The following is a 24,745-nucleotide window of genomic DNA, read 5'->3' as shown; positions in this document are numbered from 1 at the left end:
TCAACTCAGTCACACTAAAACCTTGTGTTATGTTCAAGCTTAATACACCTTTCATGATGTAACCTGAGAGGTGACACTTCACAGTTAATGTTCAGTTAATGAAACTGTTCATGAGACTGTGCCGTAAACACAATAAAATAAAATGCAATAGCAATAGCAAAGTACATGTGCAAGTCCACTATATATCTAATGCATGAGCACTGCTGTCTGCGTCAATGTAAATGACTTATACAGCGCGCCAATGACATTTGCATGTTAGGTAAATGTGACAGTAAAGTAGGATACCTGTGCCTATTCTACAAATCAAACTTTTTTGTTTAGCTTGTCATATTACTATCTGTTCTGATGGTGTTTATATGTCTGATTCTCCCCATTGTACCTGCATACACCTGCTCCCCCCACTAGCTTTATTACACATAATATTAATGTAGAGCAGGGACTGTGGTTGACATTTTTATTGAATTATTTACAAGGGAAAATAATGACGGTGGGGTCTCAGCACTAAACAAATAAATAAATCAGATCTCAGATCTCTAATCAAATCCATGGGATGATGTATGTGGAGCAGGATGTTATTAGGTTAGGTGATAGGTGTCAGCACTCACAATGCCAGCAGTAGAAGAGTGCAACGGTTTGTACAAGGGAAACAATTAGAATGCAACTCTGTGTATGTGTGTGTGTCTGTGTCTGTGTCTGTGTCTGTGTGTGTGTGTGTGTGTGTGTGTGTGTGTGTGTGTGGGTGTGTGTGTGTGTGTGTGTGTTTTACATCAGATTTTCCATCTCAGGCAATCAGATGATGTGAAGATTTAGTAAATCACAGTTGGAAGTTATATTAAACTGTAACGCTGAACGCAGTGCTTAGTGAGAAAGAAAATACAAATGTTTCCTTTGTTGCCCATGTCCATCTGTTATTTGTTCTTCAGGCCATCTTTGCTTATTGAGTTGATATTGAAATGGATGTTTTTAAATGACATTTTGTTCAATTTCAAAATGAACAAAAAACATGTTGTTTTTCTGCCGAAGGAAGATTCTTCAGGGTTTCTCCCCCTGCACACAACCAACCGCACAATAAGAGGGGAAGGCATCCCTTGCAGCAAACAAACACCTTCATAAGGAGCTAAAGAGCTCCTGCTAACACTTCAGCCCGGAACATTTTGATGTGCAGTCCTGTTCACTCATCATTCTGCCTTTTACTGGTCCAACCAAGAACAGCTAACCCCCCTTGAAGACTCTCTTAGACTTATTCCATAGAAGGTTCTCTCTTGATTCCTGCCTCAGCTGTTGATTTGGCCAAAGAATGCATGAGATATAAATGATCTAAACATTTTGGAGTGAGTGGGACAAAAGCCTTGTTTTTGGAGTAGTTGTAGAGGTGATTGAAAAGGGTTGTAGAGTTTACTGACAATACATCTGAGACAGGTAGAAGAGATCTGTTTGGATCTCTGCCATTTTGAATCCTTATCATTCTTTCTACTCTGCGACTATCACTGTGTGCTCCCACCAAATCAACTGCGCCTGCTGTCTACCTCGCCTCTTCGCAAGATACATTTCATGTGTTTCAGCTATGTGGGAGCTGAGATGTTGCACTTGACACAGCCCTTTACCACCAAATTGTCCCAGAAATGAAGGAGCCCCAATAACTAAACTAAACCAAATCAGGAACTATAGTCCTTTTTGCTCATTCCGGTTTTGCATTTCCACTAAATCTTAGGAACCGTGACCATTTATGTGAGCTATAATGGAAAACACCGGCTTTCTATGAGACACCTTTTGGTTACACTTTACTTGAAGGTATCTACATAAGAGTGACATGACACTGCCATTAACGTGTCAAAAACATTATAAACAAGTCATAAACGTTTCTGACATAATGCTTCTTTTAGTAAGTGTCATTCGGTTTTTGTCATGACAAGTTATGGTTATGTTTAGAGTTAGGGTTAGAGTTCATGTGTCATGACTGTATCATGACAGTGTTATGTGTTCATGACAGTGTCATGTCACTCTTATGTAGATACCTTCAAGTAAAGTGTTACCCACCTTTTTTTTTCATGAAACAAGGAGACGATGCAGTCATTAAGCGTTACATTTTTTTTTCTTTTGCTGTGATGCTTGAATGGTTGTTGGGAAGGAGAACTGTAGAGCTACAAAGGCAGACTAAAAAACTAAAATAGTGTTGACTTTGTGTGTTTTCTAGTTGTTTTATGCTTTAGGTGGCTATGTGACTGCACTGAAACAATTAGGAAAAAAGGGTTGTTGATCTTAACTCTCTACTATACTCATTCTTCATCCATCTATTCAGTCGAGTAGTTGGAAAGCATCCTGTATAATTTTGTTCAAATGTCAACAGACATTACGCAAAACATTTCCATCTCTAGTCCAATTAAGCAGTGCAAGTTGTAGCAGCGAGGCTTGGGTTTGACCAACACTATTGCCAGACAAGAACCTTGATATTGGGCGATTTTGTGAAATCTTGGATCACCTTCAACAAAGTGTGTTTTCATCCTACAATTTTAATTTGCAACTAAAAACCTGAGTGCAAACACCAGAAATCCAATAAAAAAGATGAATAGTTAATATAAGAACATTTTTTTGCAATCATTAGAATATAGTAGAAAACCCAGCATGTGAAACCTTTTGAATATTGTGTGTCCCACCTACTTGTCTAATTGACATTAGGGCCCCCTTTTGCCATAGCGGTGGTTCACAATGAGATAATCGGCTCATGGAGGCAATAAGTGCATGCAGGAGGTGAGGAAGTCAATGGACAATTAACTTTGATTGACTTTGAATGGACAATATCTCTAAATGCATTTACAGATGTACGGTGGCTGGACTAGCTGGAGTAAAAGGAATTAAAATTAGAACACTGTTCACAGTTGAAGCCTATTATCCCAACACACAGAGAGAAAGAAAGATAGTGAGATATAGTGAGTGTGTGTGCTATAGAGAGGATGAGGAAGAGAGATAGAGAGAGAGAGAGAGGACAAGACCACAGACGAAGAAGGGAAGCAAAGTTGAAAGCCATTAGTAAAAAAAAAGAAGTCCACCCCCAAAAAAATGACCTCAGGTGAAAATGAGATAACTTTCCCTCTTTTTATGGCTTCCACAATGAGGTATTATCAGCTTGGAAAGGGCATAAGGCGGGGAAAGTGAGATGAGGAAGAGCGTGTAATGGTGAGGGAGGGATCTCCATTGATATATCCATCCAAAGTGGAGGGCCTGGAACTGACAGGGCCCAAGAGAAGCTTCTGCAAAGAGCCTGAGAGAGAGATAAGGGGGTCATTATTCCCCAAACTTGAATAATCCCTTGACGGCAAAGCCCTGGCCTTCCCTAAGGGTTATAAGACTTCAGAGCCTCTGTGAGGAGAGCAGAGGAAGAAAGAGCGCGGGAGGAAAATCATTTTTGCTCTATATGTCATCATTTTAAAAGTGATATTTATTTATGCGTTATACTGGTAGAATAACCCTAAATAAATACTGCATCTGACATAGTATTCCATATTTGCACGCTGTGATCCCAATGAGTTTGAAAAACTTAAATATTATCAGATGTGTGCAGTGAATATAGTACAGAACATGTTAACACCACTTTTCATTAAATGCACAAAAATACTTCTTCTAACTAAGTATCTGAGTACCTAGTCCATATCGACGATGATTCTTTTAGGGGATTGTTCCGGTGCCGCCCGAGGTTCCTCCAGATGTCCCTCACCTTCCACTTCATGAGGACTATGGTTAACTGCTCCTCAGATCTCTGCAGGGTAAATACAGACAGCTAGCTAGACTATCTGTCCAATCTGAGTTTTCTGTTGCACGACCTTTGAACGTACACATGTTCCACCAAAACAAGTTCCTTCCCGAGACTATTTTGCAGAGGCACCATGGCTCTGTCCGGAGCTTAGCACCGCCTATGATGATTGTGATTGGTTTAAAGAAATGCCAATTAACCAGAGCACGTTTTTCTCCCATCCAGGAATGCGGTGTGGACTAGCCAGACTCTCCTCCGCAGCGCTGTGGAGATAGAGCTGGCAATGTAAGACTACTAACTAACTAACTAAAATCAAAACAGGCATGATTTATGTAACTTACTAATCTTGCTGTGAGGGCATAATCAGCAGTTGAAAAGGGCAACCACCAAATTCATGTCAAAGCTTAGTTTGGGTTGGAATCCGTTTCTCTGACTGTCGCCGGGCATCTTACATAAAAGTTTTGCAGTTTCTCATATCTGAGATATCAATCTGTCTCTATCTCTGGCTTCTCAGTGACCACCTTGGGAACATTCTGCCTCTGTACCTCGCTGTAGTCTATGAGCTTGGTGGCTGCAGATCAGAATTAAGGGCAGCCAGGCAGAAAATGGCTACAGGGTCCATGCGGGCAGTAGCGAATGAACAGCATAAGATCATTTTCAAAAGGGGCCCCTAAAAATTAACTGTGCTGTGCCGTTAACTCAATCGCCTAAATGCTGCGTGGTTGAGTTCCAGCGTCGGCATTTCACTGCTGTCCAGTTGCTATTTGATGAGCACTGGGTTTTTTGATGGACTCCAAATTGCACTTCAGATGTTGTTTGAGAGTTCAAGCAATCCAATTACGTTCTGAGCCATATGTACCTCACACATCTTCAATTACTGTCCCAGAGCCTATTCATTCAAAAGCATAATGCAGAACAAATCTTAAGGAGAAAAGCTCGGTCAGACTGTTCACCTTTTCCCTGCTTTTCAAAAAATGGCATGTTAGTGTATTGGACTTCTTATGTGCGCCATACATCATGCTTTCTTTTATATATCATTGAAACATTTGTGTTAAATAAGTGTTTTTTCCATGCATACTCAGTGATAAGCTAAGTGGCTCTTGATGAGAAGGACACCTATCCAATGTAGAACAGATACAGTCATATAATAAGTTTGTCCCTCAGACAGCAGTATAGTCAAGTCGAACAGAAACAGAGAAGACTACCGCAAATAAAGCATATTTTCTGTACTTTCTCATAACCGTCTATTATTTTGTGTGTGTCTCTGGTGGGTAAATTGAAGAAGAATTAAAAAAAAGAGTAGGAGAGACACACACAAGGGAAAAAGAAACCGGCAACACTGTCAGTTAATTTTCAGATCTGGTAATCTTCCAAGTTCATTAACAAAAGCCTGTGTCTGACTTGCTGTGGCTTTTGTACGCACCGAGGAGTTGTTGTGATACACCACAATGAATAAGTGATAAGCTGTTTGGGTAATTTGCGAAGTGACACAACTTTTATTATTTACGCCGTAAACCCTGATGGGTGGGGGTGAGAGTGGGGTTGGGGGGGGTGGCAGATAACAATGAGCGAATGTGACAGGATTGTGTGGGTGGAATCCACTTAGAACTATTACAATCAAGCTTCATTTACATGAGCCGCCAACAACCTTCAGCTGACTTTGGGGGCTGCATTTGGGAATAGCGGACATGGGTATTACAGAGCATACTGATGCATTTGTAATGGGGGCAGGCAGCGGAGCCAAATGCTGACTAGCTCCGCAGAAGAAGAGGGAAAAAAAAAATGCTCCCAATGGAAAGAGATCAATTCCCCCCTACTTCGCACTGCGTGATGGATCTGACATTCATCAGTGCCCTGTCAACTAATGCATTAGGTTTTATATTACACCTGAGTTTTTTTTCCCTCTCTCTATTCTTTTATGGCTTCATGAAGATTAAAATGGTAAAATTGTAAATAATTTTTTTTCGGTAGGGCATGGGAAGCCAAGGAAATTTGATTTTTAGAGTTTATTTTAAAAGAGAAGAGTGATATTGAGAGCAAAGAAGAAAAGGAAGTCATTTTCAACGGGCTACGGAGTCTAACCTAGATTAATAGTGTTGATTTATTTCATTTACATCATTTCTATTATTATTTATATTACATCAACTTCCCCTCTCTAGGATCCTCTATTTAACTCTGCAAGACATTAAATAGGTGAACAACTTCAGGACTGTAAACTCCCGCAAAGGTTCTTTGACAATAAGCAGCCCCTATACCAGAATGGTTTCTCCCTGTTGCCATGCATCCCTTCTATGGAAAGTTCCATTATGTTTATATCGCGGTAGGTATTAATCCCACCGGCTTTCCTGCTGGTTTCCATTATACAATTCCAATTTTTGGCAGCACAAGGCTTCACAGGAGAATACCTTTTTTTGCAATGGTGATAATTCAAGGGATGATGCACCACAATACAAAGCCCGTCTGAAAACGTGGAACACACCTCATCCGAAAAAGAGGCTCCCAAAAACTCTTGGGAGAAGAACGGAGCACTGGAATCATAAAATAAGACAAGCAGTGCTCAGTCTCTGACTGCATTTTGCAATCTGCTGATGCCGTTTTATCCCCATCCACGCTATACGCTCTGCGGCCTTCACACACGTGGAAGAAATTAAATATTGAAATGACTGTGTGCATTTAAAAGCAGCATCACTCGTCATCCTATTAAAGAAATATATAGTTCATTCACAAATATTTAGAGAAACATCTTTTTTTTCTAGCATTCTTGTGGTTCTCCATGACAACTTTATCCAAATTTGTATTTTCTGATTCTAAAAATCTAAAAATGAATATATGGGCAGATGAATGCCCTCGATTTCATTTTCTCTCTTTTTTTTAAAGCAGTTCCATGACTGGGCCTGTCTTCCTCCTAACACTGGGGGGAGCTGTTATATTAATACCAAAGAAATGGGACATGGATGGAAACACACAGTGAAGTGGCTTGAGAAAATGCATGCTTGATTAACAATTGTTGGTTATAAAGTGAAAATTGGTTACCAGTATTTTGGTGTGTGCACTTACCCATTAATTCCCACTCAGTGTTTAACTTGCTTCTGGGTTGTTGTTGTCTTTAATTTTATTTTATTTGGACCATAGACCATGTTAATATACAGTCTATGAGTTGGACTGACTTTCACCCAACAAACACACACGTACAGACATCAGTGTCCCCGAGCTTCCTGTGAAATGACTATTTATTTGACTAAAATAGACAAGTTAAAACTGTGTGGCTCAGTCGCAGCAGTTATTTAGAATGCCCTTTGCAGATTATGATTATTATGTTTATGATTAGAGTTTGTCAAGTGTAAACAACTTGTTCTGATAAACACTCTCTTCCCCTGACATCCTCCTCTCGCTCTCCACGTTCTCCCAGCAAGTCTCACACCACCCAATTTATATCAAAAGAGACATTTGATGTCTTTGGCAGAAATCACAAAGCACACTGTTTGTCACATTAGCGTGAGATAAAGGAAGAGACATTTTCTGCTTGTTGAACACTGGGGTAATGAAAAAGCGATAGCAGCTCCTTTTTATCACTTCACAAACTTTTGTGAAGAAGAAATGCAGATTGTTACAATCAGTATTTAGGCTGCAATGTCTTCCCTTTGTCTCGTTTCTTTCTCTTTTTACTGACAGTGCAGTTGTTGCCTTTGGTGTATCACAGGTGATTGTTTGTGTCACAGACAGAATCCATGCATGCACAGATGGGGTCCTTCAGCGACAGATCTATATATTCCTTTTTGTTCAGAAAAGATGTAATTTTACTGACAGGGTGAATTTCCGCAGGCAATTAGCCGGGTGACAAGGAGCACGGAGAAACCTCACCTCCTCCTAGGCGAGCCGTCTGTCCTCTCCTTTTTACTCCTTGAGCGCTGTGTTGCCTGGCAGTGCATGAGAGACAGAAACACTACTTCCTTTTATTCTCTATCGAGGTTACACTGGTGAAAGTGCTAACAATCCTTGAAGCTGGCTGAAGTTGCACAGCACGTGAGTACCATGCCCATTGGGGATCAATAAAGAGTATACATTATTATTAACACATTATCACATTTTCATTTAAATTATTGATCCTAAATTAGAATTATTATTATTTTGAAATGTTGGAACATATGCAGGGTGTATTTACTCATGCTTTGCCAATGCTGTCCATTATATCAAAACACCTGTGCACTTAGTTCTCTCATCCCATAGGTTGGTGTAAATATGCACTAATTTAGGTGACCTATTTTATTTTAATGATGGATGAGTTAATTGGGCAATTAGCTCAATAACAGGTGTCTGTAATTGCCCAATGCTTCAGAGACTGAGGCTTTTAAACGCCACTATGTCCATATATAGCTTGATGGACAGAGCTGTTCATTAATGCCCGCCACTGTAAAATAGAACCACATGTGTTCGAGGTTGGGAGGCTCCACACACACCATGACATTTAATTACTGTAGACAGAGTAATCACATCCTTTACTTAACCCTTGTGTTGTCTGTTTTTTTGGACGTTTTTGACGCCTTTTTTTCACAGTTTGTTTTTGCTTTTTCCAACGTTTTAAATTGTTAAATTTTTCTTCTACACATTTTCAGCGCTTATTTCTACGTCCCATATTTTCTGATATAAAACTAAAATTTTAAACTAAATTAACTAAAGTCAACACAAGGGTTAAGCAAAAATACCAATGCATTGATGTATATATCTATACACTTGTAAGTTAAAGTATGTACTTAAAGTAGGAAAGGTATAAGACATTTTGAAGACATTTGGCCTCTGTGACTGATATCTAGTAGTATAGTTAGTTGGCCCATTTAGTCCATCCCATATAGGATTACAAGACACCGCTATTTAACAGACATCTTCCGCTCTAGCATATACAAATCATGTGGAGAAATACATGAAGTAAATACAAAATAAAACAAAAAACAGTACATGGAAACTTATGTATTTATTTAAAAGTATATAAATATGTCATTATTAGAAATTTTAACTTCTGTGTATACTGTTTAGTACTTTAAGGACCCTAGGCAAGGCAAGGCAAGGCAGCTTTATTTGTATAGCACATTTCAGCAACAGGGCAATTCAAAGTGCTTTACATGAAAACAGAATAAAAAATTTAAAACAGTTAAAATACAAGAATAAAAGTTACAGTGCAGTATAAGAAATGAAACATTAAAGAGCAATTAAAACAGTTAAATATATAAAAACAGATAAAATAGGAATTTCTCTTTATAAGCTTATATAGAAAGAAAGGCAACATCAAATAGATAAGTCTTCAGCCTTGATTTAAAAGAACTGAGAGTTGCGGCAGACCTGCAGTTTTCTGGGAGTTTGTTCCAGATATGTGGAGCATAGAAACTAAACGCTGCTTCCCCCTGTTTAGTTCTGACTCTGGGGACAACAAGCAGACCTGTCCCAGACGACCTGAGAGGTCTGGGTGGGTCATACTGTACTAGCAGATCAGAAATGTATTTAACCCTAGGCAGACATGGGGCCTTATTATAACTTTCCTTTATTGATAATGTTTGTCGCTGCAAATGGTACTTTCCCATTGCTCATTCTAGAGCCTTTTTCACATATACTTCCCAGCAGGGGCGCCGTATAGGGGGGAAAAGTTAGGACAATTCCAAGGGCCCATGAATGACAGGGGCCCCAAAAAATAGGTAAAAACTAATATAAAATTATTAAACCATCATCATTCAGTATATATATTTCAAATATAATAATAAAATTAATGATCTCTTTGTTTTTACTTGTTTTTGGCAGTAAAAGTTAAATATCCCCATTGACCAAAAAGTAAACATCCATATTGACTGACCACCCCCCTGTATCTGTATGAAATGGTTTTTTTCCTGCCTTAGCGCACTCAGGTGTTTAGTTGCAGTCAGTAGATGCGGCAGAACTAGCTACAGTGACCACAATGTTACCAAGTAATGTTAAATCAAATTCTGGTTTTCAAAAAAAAAAAAAAAAAGAGAGAAAAGAGAGAGAGGAAAGACAAAGGAAAGGGTGTCAAACTGTAACCCAGTTTTTCACCAAGAAAGGTGGGTAGCCTATAGTCTGTGAGTGGTATTAACCTGTTGTTTTAATGTCCATAGTGAAATAAGCTAGCTAGCTACAGACTAGTGTTAGCCTACATTTAATCACCATTTAATCAGTGCAGGGAAACGTTTAGCAAGATATTCATATTAAATCATTGTCCCTGCCCCTTTTAGCAGACTTAACAACAGATGAGTCAGCAGCAGCCCAGTCTCCCCCTAACTGTGCCCCTCCCTGTCCCAGTGAAGAAGGTGAGAACATTGTGGTCAATGACATGTCAGTTAGCATCATAGCAGGGAGTCTGTGGTGATTTCTCTGTCTCTCTTGCTCTTTTTACCATTACAAAAAAGAAGTTTCAAGAAAATTCAAACACATTAATAATTATTTTCTCACATAATGATCATTATGAAATAAAATAAAAAAACAACAGCCTACTGTCTGTACTGGATGCTGGACAGTTGGAAACAGTGAGTAGCTTACCTGAGCCTGCTTGTGCATGGTTGCTTTTAATCTTGCATCAAATAGTGAACTGCATACTAGACTTGCATGCATGTACAAATCACCAGCAGTAAATATTGTGCTAGTACTAGTATTGAACTACAAGGAGCAAGACAGTTGCAAGCCTTTAATTAGAGTTATGTAAAGCTTTTGATGGGACAGTTAGGTCCTAGAGATGTGGTGACAACAGCTGCACAGAGGGGGCCCAATTTGATTTTTTTGTCATGGGGCCCAAAATTCCTGGCGGTGCCCCTGCTTCCCAGTAAATTACTGGGATAACCCTTTCAGGCACCGCTCGTGATTTTCGCTATTCACACATGCAGGGACATTTCCGTCTCACGCCTTTTCACACATGCTGTGGCAATTGGGGAAAAGATGGGGCAAGGGACAGTGCAGCAGATGGAAGTAACGCAACACTTATGGAACCCAACGGCCATGAAACTCAAAAGAAGATGTGGCAAGGCCTTGTGCACGCAGTGGAAGACGTTCTCTTATAATTTTTTAGGAACACGAGGGGTGAGGAGCTGTTTTTTGTTCGGTGCCAATGTTCTTGTAATGTATTCAACAGGTTTTGGAATAATGTAATAATATAAATGCGAAACCATGAACAAGTGGCGGATCAATACCGTAAACCAAAACGTCATCAGCCGAGTCTTGTGATTGGTTTGCCCGCTTCACGTGAAAGCGTCTTTCATCAGACGGACATAACCCTTTAAGTCTGATTTATTAAATTATAAAGTTAACCCTCTTCTTGATGTCATGTTGTTTATGGAGAAGGAAAACCAGGAAATGAGTCGGGGAAAATGCATCGCTACCAAGCCACGGCCGAACGACGTGTAATTTTTCCAGAGGTGCGCGTCAGGCTACGGGAGGTTCGGTATCCACACGTGCGTACCTACATAACCAAGGCGTTGATTTAACGCAGAAGCATAAAATGGCCTTTACGTGCCTATCGCTGCAATGTCACTGCTTTCATTCACAACACAGCCGTAGCTGCATTTTCCCTAAATTGTTACCAGGTCTTGAGGTGGGAATGTGGCGGTAAATTTTCTAAATATCCCTGCTCCTATTCACACATGACCCTATGCAGGAAATGTTCCTGAACATTTCAGGGATAGACATCATGTGTGAAAGGGGCTTAGCATTTCCATTTTATGTCTCTTTATACTACTCCACTACACTGAAAGGGAAATATTGGACTTTTTTCATTCCATTTTTGGCCACTATACTTAGTTACCAGTTATTTTGTAGATTAAGGTTTTACATATGAACCATAACTCATTCATGAAATATAATAAAATGTTCTTGAATAAACAACACAACAGTATAAAGTAGTAAAAACAATTTAACTAATGTATATACTGTTGTGTTGTCCAACAAGGGTCCAACATGACCAGCTATATTAAAATGTCTTCTCATTATGCAATAATTATCTACACACATGATTTTGTAAGTTATTGCAGAGTATATACATATATGCAAGCTAAAATAGGAACAACAGCTTAGTATATTTATAGCCATTAAGGAGCTTTGGGTCACCATTGCAGCTGCCGTGTATTTATATGATCCTCATTTTTATTATGTAAAATGAACAGATGTCAAATAAATGTACTGGATTAAATCACTCAACATTTCCCTCTGAAATGTAGTGGAGTAGAAGTATGAAGTTGCATAAAATATAAATAGTCAGGTACTTCAATTTGTACTTACGTACAGAACTTCTACTAAATGTACTTAGTTACTTTCCACCACTGGATGCTTAGCATTTAAAAACTCTCTCACTCAAAGCCCACATGCCTCTTTACAAAACACATTATTTCCTTTTCGTGATGTGGAGGAGAAAAGGGGAGCGATGGCATGATGCAGTGAAAAAGAAAAAGGAGGCAGAGGAGGTGTTCAGAGTCTGGTTGAGACCAGGATCAACCCAGCTCTGCCGCCGATGTCTCAGCCACGCTAGGTAATGGCATGAAAGCGTCTATGGCATAAGGTTTTGCCGATGTGTGGCTCTCATTGGAGTGTGTCACAAGCATTCAGCTGCTTTGAAGAAGAAAGCAAATGAAAGAGGAGAGCACCGCGCTCCTTAAAGCTTTTATTCCAAACGTAGGGAAAAATATTCTTCATCTATGTCTGAAAACAACAGGATGATATGATTCTTGTTAGGACCTGTCAAACTCAATAACAGCACTATTTGTAATACATGTTGGCTCCTGAGCTATACTATATCCCAGAATTTGCAATTGGTTCCTGGTATTTTCGAGTTATTTAGCAATTTGATTAAATAAATTCCGCTTTTAGCACTAGCATTAAGCGTATTCATGGAAGTCGCAATCATTTAGTGCACTCACAGTGGATTCATAAACACAATGCATCAGTGTGTTCTGTGTGAAGTGTCTGAGAAATTAGTGTGAAGAAGAGCAAGAGAGATGAAATGCAAAAAAAGGAGGAGGGAGGCGGAAAAGAGTCAAAATTTAACCCTGACACAACAACTTGTCAACGTAGAACTGAATAATAATTAATAAAAAAAAACATTGAATGAATTGTGAGAGAAATCCTCCGAAGTCAGGATATTTCTGACGTGAATACCTTTTCGGTGTAAGGCAAGATTCAAAGACTTTTATTTCTGAATAATAAATACCCCTCCCATATTGACAAGTAATGATCTGCAACATCTTCCAAAACATCTCCATCTAATTATTGCATCACATTGATTCATACTAGTTTGTATCCAGTTCATGAAAACTTTTTATTTGATGGTGTAAACATAGATAATAAAAATATTGGAAACAAGTTACATTTTTTAAATGTTTAATCTGTTAAATTCAGAACCATGCAGTTTTGTCACAGTTGCCTATGTCAAATAATTTAAAAGACAGACCTTTGTGTGACGCAGTGCACTAAAATTAAAAATAAATATGTACTAAAGAGGTCACACATTTCTACTTTAATTTGTTCGCATAAACATCATAGCCCAGCAGCAGACAGTGGTGAGGTTTTGGGAGACTAAAATAACACGATTTAGGATGTTGTGGGTGTCTCTGTATGAAAAATAACCATGAGCGTGTGTTTTCTTTTTTTTCTCCTGCCTCCCTCTCCCCCATGGCCATGCTGCCTTTGTGCCTGGTGGACTGTTATTAAATCTATGTGTGGTCACACAGCCTACAGTCTGTAACGTTTGATTTCTGTGTTTTTCTTCCTCTCACCCTTGCCTTTGTCAGCCCACCACTGACCTTTCATCATAGCCCTGAGTCAGTGTGAGAAGTGCTCGGGGCTGACAGGAAATGCTGCCTTCACGGCTCTCTGCCCTCCGTCGACAAATGTCATCCTGCAAAACAAACAAGTGCTAATGACTTACAATAAACCACATTCATTTGGCACTTAAAAACATTGAGTAAAATCTGTGCTGGCTAAAACGCTTGTAAATGAGTAATGAATATTAGTAGTAAAAAAGTAACTTAAAGGGACATTACGTGGGATAATCTATATGTATCTTCCTTGATCAGTGACCCTAGAAACGGCCACAACAGAGACAGAATAAGCACATCTTAAAGGTGCACTATGAGTTCCTGCATGGTTTCAGCGCAATTTCATTTTTGTCTCAAATCGTAGGCATCTCTCCTTCATCCGCTAGCTGCTTGCCCCCTGAATACACCGTGAAAAAGCCCAGTCTCGGGAGACAACACAGGGGTCGTAAACGTCAAACAAGCACTAGAGGCACTGGATAGGCACTAAAATACAACAAACCACGTTCCAGCCAATCACCGACAAGATGGATGGGGGAGGGGGATGGGGTGGGACCAGATAGTTATCCACTGAGTAAGTACACTAGACAAGTTATGTTTTACATCAGTGCGATTATTTCAGATATACTGAGCAAATTGCTTTTGTTTTTAGTTTGCATCGTCAGCTGTAAGTCATGACATACGAGGCTATGTTGCGGCATAGCTCTCTCTCTCTCGTAGCCCTTTCACGGAGCTCCCGCAGCTCTTCGTTCAATAAACTGTCTGTACACTTACAAAGTTGTCAATGCTTCGGTTAACATTTAGGGACCCTCATTATGCTACCGTTGAAGTTTGGTGATATTTTGAGCCTTGTTAGTGGTACAAAATAGCGATTTATTTTTACTTTCCCTGTGCCCTGAATACTAGCGTTGTAAGCTAATCAGCGGTCCGTGCTAGCTTCGTTCAAGCTACAAACACAATCGATTAGCATGAAAACATGTCCCAGAGAGCGACAGAGTGGGTACACATCCATTATTAACCCCTAGGTTCGTTGTGCGCTGGAATTGTTCTTTAAGGTGCCCTGCCACACAAAACTGTTTTTCCTTGTATTTTTTTAAATCTGTTAGGTCCATATGTGTTTGTGTTATGTGGTGAATGTGAAAATGAACTGCTACCTCCTCTGTCAGCTCTAGCCACTGAAAAGAAATAAGGGGAGAAATCAGGCCAATTCCAAAAGCTGGTCAGTCTGACGTGGTGTTGCCTGAGCTCATTACTATTCATGAGCTCGCCCAGTTGTGCTGGATAAAGGATGCTGATAGCCAGGCTCTCATTGGCTAGCTGTTAGCCAATCAGAGTCAAGCAGCTTAGCTCGTTGAATATTATTGAGAACTGGTACAAATCGAGCTGAGTCTTCCTGCAGGCTTTCTATACCACGCTAGAATGGCTTGAAACAAGGTAACCAAGGCATTACCACAAAGTAATGAAATATGTGTGGCAAGGCACCTTTAATGCATTCTCAATGCATCATGGCTGCATTCACACTTGCACTTGCTTTCTACTTTCTCAGTACAAATTGTAAAGAGTTCACACCTTTCTTTGACTTTCAAATCATGTATTCACTTTATGGAAATGCTTTTCAAATCATGTATTTATTTCATGGAAATGCTTTTCAAATGACTTAATAAATAAATGGCAATAAATCACTGAATTAAATATCTTGCAGGCTTACGAAAACCTCCACAGTATACAGTATCTATTCCTTTCATACACTTGCTGTACAGTATAATGCTCAGGGTCATACAGGTTCAACCCACACATTAACACAAACTGCACAATAAGGTTTCACAACACTGCAAGGTAGCTAATTAGAGCAAAGAATGCAACTGAAACTTCTAGCACAGAGAGGATGTTTATTACCAAAATAAATGCTGCAATAACAGCACGGCTTCATCATTGCTGAAATGTGCCTTTGCTGATTTGCTAAAATCCAGAACTGCTTGAGTCATATTGATCCAAAACCCCAAAGATATACTATAAGGTTGTTTTTTTTGTATGTTGTGGTGGTAGCAATTGTACCTAGTATTGGCCCTCTAAAAAGGTACTGATTTGAGTAGCTTGATCTCCTTACTGATCTCCTACTTGTTCTATAATGGCTTGATCACTATTACAAGGGGCCCTGAGGGAAAATCCCTAATAACCTTTTGATTTTAGTCTAGACTTTGGAGATGCAAAAATGGCTGTACGTAAAGATCAGAGCTTAGGACTGTGCTTTGTTGAGGATTAAAACTTCTCTTATATAGCCAGGGGTACTCCATTCAATTGTAAAAGCAATTCTAACAGGCCCAGGTAACCACTGGAAATAGCACTGATGTAGTCGTATATTTTGGGTCTGGCTTTAAAGCTAAACAATGTCCAACTTACACAGGAGAGGGTGTATTTTGGTAGATGGCAGACTTACTGTACTTTGAATCAAAAGAGAAATATCTAGAGAACTTTCCCTATACATGTATAAGAGATTATGACAAAAAAAGAAGAAACCCTTTTTCTTTTCAGTTAAAGCTGCCGTGACCTTAGCAGACTAAGATTGTCCTAAAATAAGCTTAATCATGGAGAGCCAGACAAACTAGTTCATACCCATTATTACTAAAGTTAATTTGAAGGCCAGTACAAATTATTTTCAAAAAGTGATGTTATCCATTTTAAAAGGGAACATTTCTTGCGTTAATGAAAGCGTAATGACACAATGGAGTTGGACAAGTGTGACCCAAAGCCTCAATGGGGAACTGTTGGAGAAATAGTGAGCACAACATTTAGCTTGCTTATATCTTTGTATTTCGTAGAAATATGAGCTACACCAAAAACATACAAGAAAAGTCAAGCATGTCAAAGTGGCAAACAATGAATTAAACATTTTACTTGCAATACAACAAAATAGGGTAATATTGCAGGGCATGGAGAGACAATTTTGTTTGCTCAGTCTGGCTGATATGTTTGCAAGCAATGATTACCTACTTTGTTATAAAAGATTAGCCTCTTATGTCATCCTTATGTCATCTTTTCCGTTCACATATCTGTTTTTAGCACAAAAACAGGTTCCTTCACAAATGTATTTAGGTGTGGTGAGGTTTTTTGATAACAGATTTGATCTGTTAGACTGTAAACAAGACCAAGAATCTACAGCGGGGCTAGCAGCTCTGTGAGGCTGTACTTTAAAGTTGCTGTAGGTAGGACTGTGAAGATCCGGGACTTAGCCAAAGAATTTGAACATCGACAACTTCTCAGTCCCTCCCCCCTTTCTGCTAAAGCTCAAACGGTCTCCTAAGCCTCTCCCCCCACAAGGGAGAATGAATGCGTGTGCACGAGCAGTGATTGACACGCAGTTAGGCACCCCCCCTGGCCCTGATTGGTGCATCTGAACAGGGATTGGTGGATTTTTGCAAATCGCACTACAGGCTGTAGGTGGTGCCAGAGGAGCCGGATTTTTAAAATTTTTTATTACCTGCTTCATGTAGCTCTACTGGAACATAGGGTCAGTTTCAGCAAATATGACAAAGTTAGTTTTATAAGTCTTACTGCATCTTTAAAGGGATATTTCACTGCTGGAAAGCTGAATATATCTTTAAATTGGGTCACTTATGTAGTATAAATGTGATTTTTTTTTTTTGAAATTGGTGCCTTCTAGGCAGAGAAAAGCAAGGAAATGTGTTTTTGGCTCATGTGGATGAAAGACATCAAATCCCAGAATGCACTTGCTTCGCTGCTCTAAGTCCACTCCCAAGCCACGCCTACCGTTTACAGACAGATAGTGAGACGGTCAACTCAACTCAACTGTGTTTTATTGTCATTTCAACCATATACACGAAACGTTTCACCGTGGCTCAAGTGGTTACACAATTAAAATATATGAAAACGACATCATATAAAAATGACATACGAAACACACATTATATGCTCCGTAAAGTTCAGCTAACACATACTAGCATTAGCGCTTGGTGGGCTGTAAACACCGAGTATAAACACAGCCGTAAATTTGCGTGGAATGTAGAATGGTCGGCATCTAACAGTCACAAACTCCACCAGCAGTTAGCAGTTAGTTGGATACAAGCACCCCATTTCTGCAACAGTCCGTGTTAAAAAAGCCCACCTCCACTAGCTAGTCTTACCCGGTGACAGAGCAGCACTGTTGTTCAGTCATGTTTCCACAACAACAAAAACACAGCAGTCTCTGAACTCGCGTTGGGAGTTTTGTTGCAGTTGGATGTAGTCCAGTTTGCTGTCCAAAGAGACACTTGCAAGCAGGATTGATGGGACAGGTGGCCGGCTAGCGTTAGCTTTCCACCTAGCTCATACTCCTGCGTATGAGCTAGGAGTATGAGCTAGGGACATCCTCCGCGTTTCACCGCTGAGGATACCCCCTTACCGGTTAGTGGCATCGAGCAACATCGCAGGTTGATGTGCTGGTCTCCGTAGCAGGCAAAGCCTGTCAAGTATTCCGGCTAGCGGCACCGCAGGCTGAGGTGCTGGGCTCGATCATGTTTTTTGCCTCCAACGGTGCCTTCCAGGCAGCTAACCCTAACCTTAACCCTAAACATAACCATTGCCGCGCTGCCTGGAAGGAGACGTTGGGGGCAAAAAACACCAAAGTACAGGTGCTGGTCTCCGTAGCAGGCGAAGCCTGGCACAGGTGGCCGGCTAGCGTTAACTTTCCACCTAGCTCCAACTCCTACCCTCGTCCCGCTTTCCGCACACCGCTGAAGATGTCCTCTTACCGGCTAGCGGAATCGAGCAACACCGCAGGCTGAGGTGCTGGTCTCTGTAGCAGTCAAAACTTGCGTAGTGTGTCGAGTATTCCGTCTGTAATAAAGTTTCCTGCATATTCTCCGATCTGTACCAATGTATCCCGGTGGTACATATGTGCGGTAGTTTGAATGCACATAATTGTTGGGATGAATAAATCTATCTATCTATCTATCTATCTATCTATCTATCTTCTGCTGAGAAGCTGGTAGGCTAAACGATTATTCAACATGGCTGACGCTCGTTTTAGCTGGGCAGTCTTCGTGTAAAGACAACAGTCCAACCCCCTATGGGCGGGTTGACAACATGCGGAAGTAGCTCCTACTACTGGCTGTAGTCCATTGCCTCTGGGCAAAAATGCCTCCGATGACCGAAAACGACGATTTTTGCGTCAACAGAGGCTTTTTTCCAGACCCACAATACAGAGATCTCCCCTCTCAGGGGGACATGTGGGAGGGAAGCATGGTCATTCAACAATACTACCGGGTTTCTACTGATACAAAGCTCAATGCTAAATTGGTGAAGTATCCCTTTAAGCTAAATACTAACATAGGCATGCTAACACACTGACAATGACAATGTTAATATGCTGCTGTTTAGCATGTTTAATGTTTACCATGTTCACCATTTAGTTTAGCGTGTTAGCATGCTAACATTTTGTAATTGCCACTAAATACAAACTACAGCTGAGAAATACTGAACAAATTGAAGAGTCAGAAGATCAAAGTTATCTATCCATAAGTTAGCTATCCATAGAGCCACGCCACTAGCTAAAAATTTAACCAAAAGAGGGTCTTATACTGTATACTCAAGAGAAGAAACTCTTCATATAGGAATACAGTATTCTAATAAATTATCTGACAACCTCAAGATAAAGTCCTCACAGGGGGAACACAACAAACTTTTGAGATGAATAAATGAAACACCTCTGCTGTCTATTCTATCCCCATCTGAGAAACATATTTGAAAGGTGTTTTGACTATTATGGCAATGCGTTTTGCACAATGATGACAAGTGAATCAGAGCTTCACTGGGGAAAATGAAAAAAACTTACTGTACGGATCACATAAAATAAATGGTTTTACTGGCAAAAGTATCATCACACATAGATGATTCTCTTTACAGCTGAACAAAAAAAAAAATAGAACTGAAATGCAAGTAGCTGGTGGAATGAGTTTGCGGAATGTGTAAGCAGACTGTATTAAAAGAGCAGATTTACAGAGTTACTAACTGATAAACTAAAACATTTACACAGCCTGACAGGAACAAACATTTCTGAAACGGTTGTAAAAGTCACACATGTCAAAGTCCCTGCTGTTGCTCTCTTATGAAATGTGATTAGTGGAATGAAGACTAACGTACTAAGGAATGGTCCAACCATATCTTTAATTGACCGTGTCATGTGTTTTATGTGTATACTATGTAGTATGAATGAACATTCCCATATTTTCCTGTCAATATTATACTGTTCTATCAACAATAGCTTGGTCCTGTGGGAAACAGCTGAGATGATTCATTTCAAGTTCACATTTAAAGAGTGGAAACGATTAAAGCAGCATATGTACAAGACAATGTAATTTAATACACAGACACAGCAATAAATGCTACCTTCGTGAAGCTTTTAATTTTCGTGTATTTTTGTGACTGTATCAGAGAGGAGTGGATTCAACATTATGGCTAAATGTGAGTCTATTGGTTGTGGTGTTATGCAGTTGCTCTGCCCAGTGCTCCACTACTTAAGCAGTGAGGCCAGGAATGTGTGGAAATTAATTAGGCAACATTTAACAAAATGTTATCTAATATTTTCTACTGCAGAGCAGTGGGCCTGGAAATATTTTGCTGTTAAGAGTTCTTCCAAAATATAATTAACCTTTCATGTACAGAGAAAGTCATGTTCAGCAGCGCAGGGGCTGTGAATATATGTATTAATGAAGTGTGAACCTAGCCTGGTCCTACCAGACTCTGGTACATTTAATTTGTACAGAGAGTCTGGCCACTCTCCATTGACAAGTGTTAACTTCCTTGAAGGCGGGTACTCTGTTGAAACTTAAAACTATTGGATCTGCCCAGAGCCACTCTGGTAGCCTGGCTCCGCCCTCCTACGTACGGTCTGGTAGGACCAGGCTAACTAGAGGGGAGACAACAACAACTATCGGCAAAGCATCGCTAGCGTTAGCCTTAGCCAACTCATTAACCACTAACGGAGCGAGCTGGAAAATCAAACTGTTCCCGAACCCCGTGGGGAGGAGGGCCACAACATCATGGCCACCAACAAAACTCAGCAAAGATTGTTCTTGCTCGGGCTTTAACTTCTGGATATTCGGCAGCGTTGCCACAACGGACTGCATCTTTCTCCGCCGCCATTACGCCGCCATCTCCGGAACTACAACTCAAACTAGCGCACGTCACAACCTCAACGTCATCGTTCTCAGCCACACCCTCTGTTCGCTAATTGAACCGCCAAGTATTTGGTTGGAGAAAACCCAAGACTATACCACAAACCCAGACGGAGTACTGAAGGGAAATTAAAATTGAGCGGAAGTACGTAGGAGGGCGGAGCCAGGCTAGTGTGAACCCTGCATGGCTTTGGAAATTATTCTCCACGACATGCTTCTTACAGTAATGCTGTCAAAACATAGTCAAAGGAATGAAAATGTACATCTACATGCCATCAATTAATTATACATACCATCAGCAAGACGTAGCTACAACAAAGTACAATCTGCAAGAATGTACTTTGTTACTTAACTCTAATTTTCAGTAATCAAGTCCTAAGACACAACATTGGCGTTGAGGCACTCAAAGCGCTAAACAAATTATATTTTCCAACAAGAGATGTCTCTTTACAGAAATCAGTACATGGTTCCTCGCTCTAATCTACTGACTGCATTGTGAAGAGATTAATTGAGAAGCTTTTTACTGATATATATATCCATACGTATACATGGCACAGTTCACATGGACAAACATGTTATAACAGTGGAATGGATGTAACCAAAGTAAAACATGTATTTTTAATTAAATTTGGCCAAAGAATAGTCAACAAAATAGCCATAAGCCTATATAATACAAGTGACCGTAAGGCAATGACAAAAACATCTTCAAAAGTTCAGCACCAATTAATGCAGCCACAATTAATAACAACACAATACATCCAACATGTGACAACAACAAGAAGTGCATTTATTCCAAATGCATAATCAGACAACTATATAATGTTATAATGTTTCGGTTGAAATGGCTATCACTACGTTATTAATAGGCAAAAAGTACAATGCATTAAGCCTATGCCTGTTAACTGTGCACGCCTTTGTAAAACTTGTAGGCTGCCCATATACATGTCTCATGCTGTGCATTGGTTATAATGTTACAAATGAAATGGCTATCACAACATCAGAAATGAAGGAATAATATTTACAGTGCAGCCACAACAAGAGTGCATTTACCCCATGCAACACACCAGCCCACAGCTAGGGATCGGATTGTGACCAGAATGGCTGGTTATTACCCTTTACATATTTCTTTATTTAAAAATAAAAATAATACTAAAATGCTTAAGGGGGGCTTAATGTGGCTATAGCAGCCCGTAGCCCCGGTGTAGCACTGTTCCTGGATGAAAATACTTTATATACACCTCCACAAGGTGTGTCTAACAAGCTCTCCTCTCTTGTTTCTTTTTGGTCCCTATATTTCACTCCACAGTATCCACTGACCCCCTTTATAACCAGCATACCTGCAGGTTTTTACCTGTTCCCACATCTAAACAAACAGACCTTCCCCATACCGCCCCACAGGCCACTACAGAGAGAGATATGGCATGTCAGATCGTCAGCCAAAGAACCAATATTGTGGCTTCAATCATCAGAAAAGAAAAGTCACTTATTAGGCCTTTGAGGCTGACAGAGTACTGTGGCGAGGCCAGAAAGAGAGAAATGATGAGAGATGATGTTTAATGGACCAAATGGCAAGAAAAAGCTCTGGGGAAACAAATTATATCAAAACACATCAGATTTATCTTCAATTAAATCACAAAACCAATGGTTATATCAAACAAATAATGCATAATAAAACATAAAGCAGTGGAATAATGTAATAGCAAAACTGAATAATTAGACATGTAAACATTATATAGACAAATATTTGCAAATCTAAATGTTTTTTCTATAGAGGAGGCAGTAAAACACATGGATGACATGTGAAATTAAAATGTCTTGGGCCTTTCACTTTCTTGATGTGCTTTCCCCTCAGATGGCCTCATGCCTATGTCTATACAATTGTCTGTCACATTAGACAGCTTAATGGACAGGCTTGGGCTGAACTGTATTCCTTGGTTTAGCAAATGCATTTTGAAAAGTCTATTATGCTTCCCATATTGTATGCATGCTCAAACATATTTATTCCAGGAAAGACACAGACAGCTGAATTCCCAAAGAATTGATTGCTGCCACTGATAGCACCAAGAATTAGGCAGCAGGTTCACCTGCTATCTGCCCCGTCTTAAGGTCTGATTTGCAAAAGATATTATAAAGATACTCAACTTTATGTCAATTTTGAAGGCTGCAGTTTGGGATGTTTTCGCCACGTACATGTAAATGAGATGGACAAAATATTAGAAACACATACAAAACATTAGTCAATAAACTAAATTCTACATTTAAGTAAGGTAATATTTATTGCATGGCTACTATAGTTACTTGGTGTACAACCTGGCATCATTAACTTAAGCAGAAATATTTCTATTCTTATCACATACTGTAGGTTGGAGGTCTTTATGAAAACAAATATGAACGTCAACAAATAATTCAAGAAAAGGATTGGCATGTAGACTTCTTAAGAAACTAGACGGAGCAAATGTTTAGACATTTTACGTCTATGTCTTATTCGGTAATTCATATCTCACATTTCACACTTTATTGTTGGGTCCTGTGCAAGCTTTACATCTCTTGGGAATTTTAAAAGTACGGTAAGACTGTAAGCTGAATAAGTCATTCTGAAGAGTATTGAATCCTCCCTGCATGCAGTTCTCTCTGGCCATGTTTCTTGTTTACTGCAGCTGTTTTACCCTTGTCTTTTATGTAGGCCTATGTGGAATGTGTTTTCTGGATGCAGCATGGGTGGAAGCCCAATCCAAATGTCCTACAATGTGGGACAATAAAGTGAATCTTGAATCAACGGACATATTATATCTTAGTAAGGCAATTAATGCACTTATATTTTGTTGTATGAGTGAAAATTGTATTCAATTGTCAAAACCTAGCCAATTATATTTTTGAAGAACTTGACAATGGTGCCATTTCTATGGTGTCTGATCCATATTCTTGAAATCCTGTTTGTATAAAGACATAATAGACTTTATGATTCATGTTTTGGAGGTCTGGCCCAAGATAATCACAATAAATAGCAGAAAATCAAGGCATGCACGTACATTAGAGCTGCTTTGAGAGTTATAGATCAAAGTTAGACTGCACTGAAAAGAAGCAATTTAGGTTGTTGGCATTACCAAAAATAAATGAGGCTATATTAAAATAATCCGATTCTAAGTCACATTTTTCTGAACAGCAACCACTGAGGCCATAAGTGGCAAATATTGGATGATAGTGAATGATGAAATGTAATGTAACAGCGACCCCTACGAGCAATTGCAGTTGCGAATTGATATTCCACCACCCGAGCCCTGGCGCGTCCCAGAAGCGTGCGTGAAGCGGTCTATTTTCTCGTGAGTGCTCGGACAGCCGGGCAGGAAGTGAAAAAGCGAGAATATCCAGTCAATTTACCAAAAGACACCCCCCACTTTCAGACATGTCTCCTCTACAACACCATTGTGCGAGAGATTCATCTTGGAGGTGGAAAAACATAATACGACATCACAGATCTTTTTTATCAGGACAACGCCAGAAAATATAAGGCACGGAGTTTAATTGCAAGAGTGCTTGGAGTGAAACACGTGATTATTCTGAAAAATACTTGTAGAGACAATAAAAATCTGTGAGTCGGGCAGCATGATGCTCTGCTTCTGAGATGCTCCCGGTGTGGTATGGCGGGAGGCGACGGACAGAGCAAAACCGCGGTGCACAAGTATTGCAGAGTCATAAAGTCAGCAATGTCACTTAGACAACAATATCTAAAGTTTGCTAACATTAGATATTAACCATCACACAATACTCACCATACCAGATCAAGTAACACTGTAGAAGCATAACCCCTGAATGTACAGAATTCAGCAGGGGTGTGGTGTTTTACTTATGAATGTAGCATGCATGTGTAGAGAGAATGAATGTGCTTTTAATGATTTCAAAAGATGGTGGCCAACCTCAATCATTTAGAAGAAAACAAAAACTTCCCACAATTGACAAGTTGCTCTTTTATTACCAATCCTTCTCATTTAGTTTGCATTAGCAGCTTTAATTTGGCTATTTCATTTAAA

General features: G+C 39.7%; 1 long non-coding RNA gene across 1 annotated transcript; it reads right to left on the bottom strand.

The window, feature by feature from the left end:
• Window positions 1-4,269: 4,269 nt before the first annotated feature.
• Window positions 4,270-16,881, bottom strand: LOC116056754. The gene is made up of 4 exons (XR_004106658.2): window positions 16,733-16,881; window positions 11,531-11,534; window positions 10,792-10,796; window positions 4,270-4,281 (listed from the first exon to the last, which is right to left on the bottom strand). It is a non-coding gene; the product is annotated as an uncharacterized LOC116056754 (long non-coding RNA).
• Window positions 16,882-24,745: the final 7,864 nt, after the last annotated feature.

Source organism: Sander lucioperca, chromosome 3, assembly GCF_008315115.2.
Source record: "Sander lucioperca isolate FBNREF2018 chromosome 3, SLUC_FBN_1.2, whole genome shotgun sequence".
Taxonomy (NCBI): Eukaryota; Metazoa; Chordata; class Actinopteri; order Perciformes; family Percidae; genus Sander; species Sander lucioperca.
Note: the sequence above shows the minus strand (reverse complement) of the source record. Positions and strands in the feature narration are given on the sequence as shown.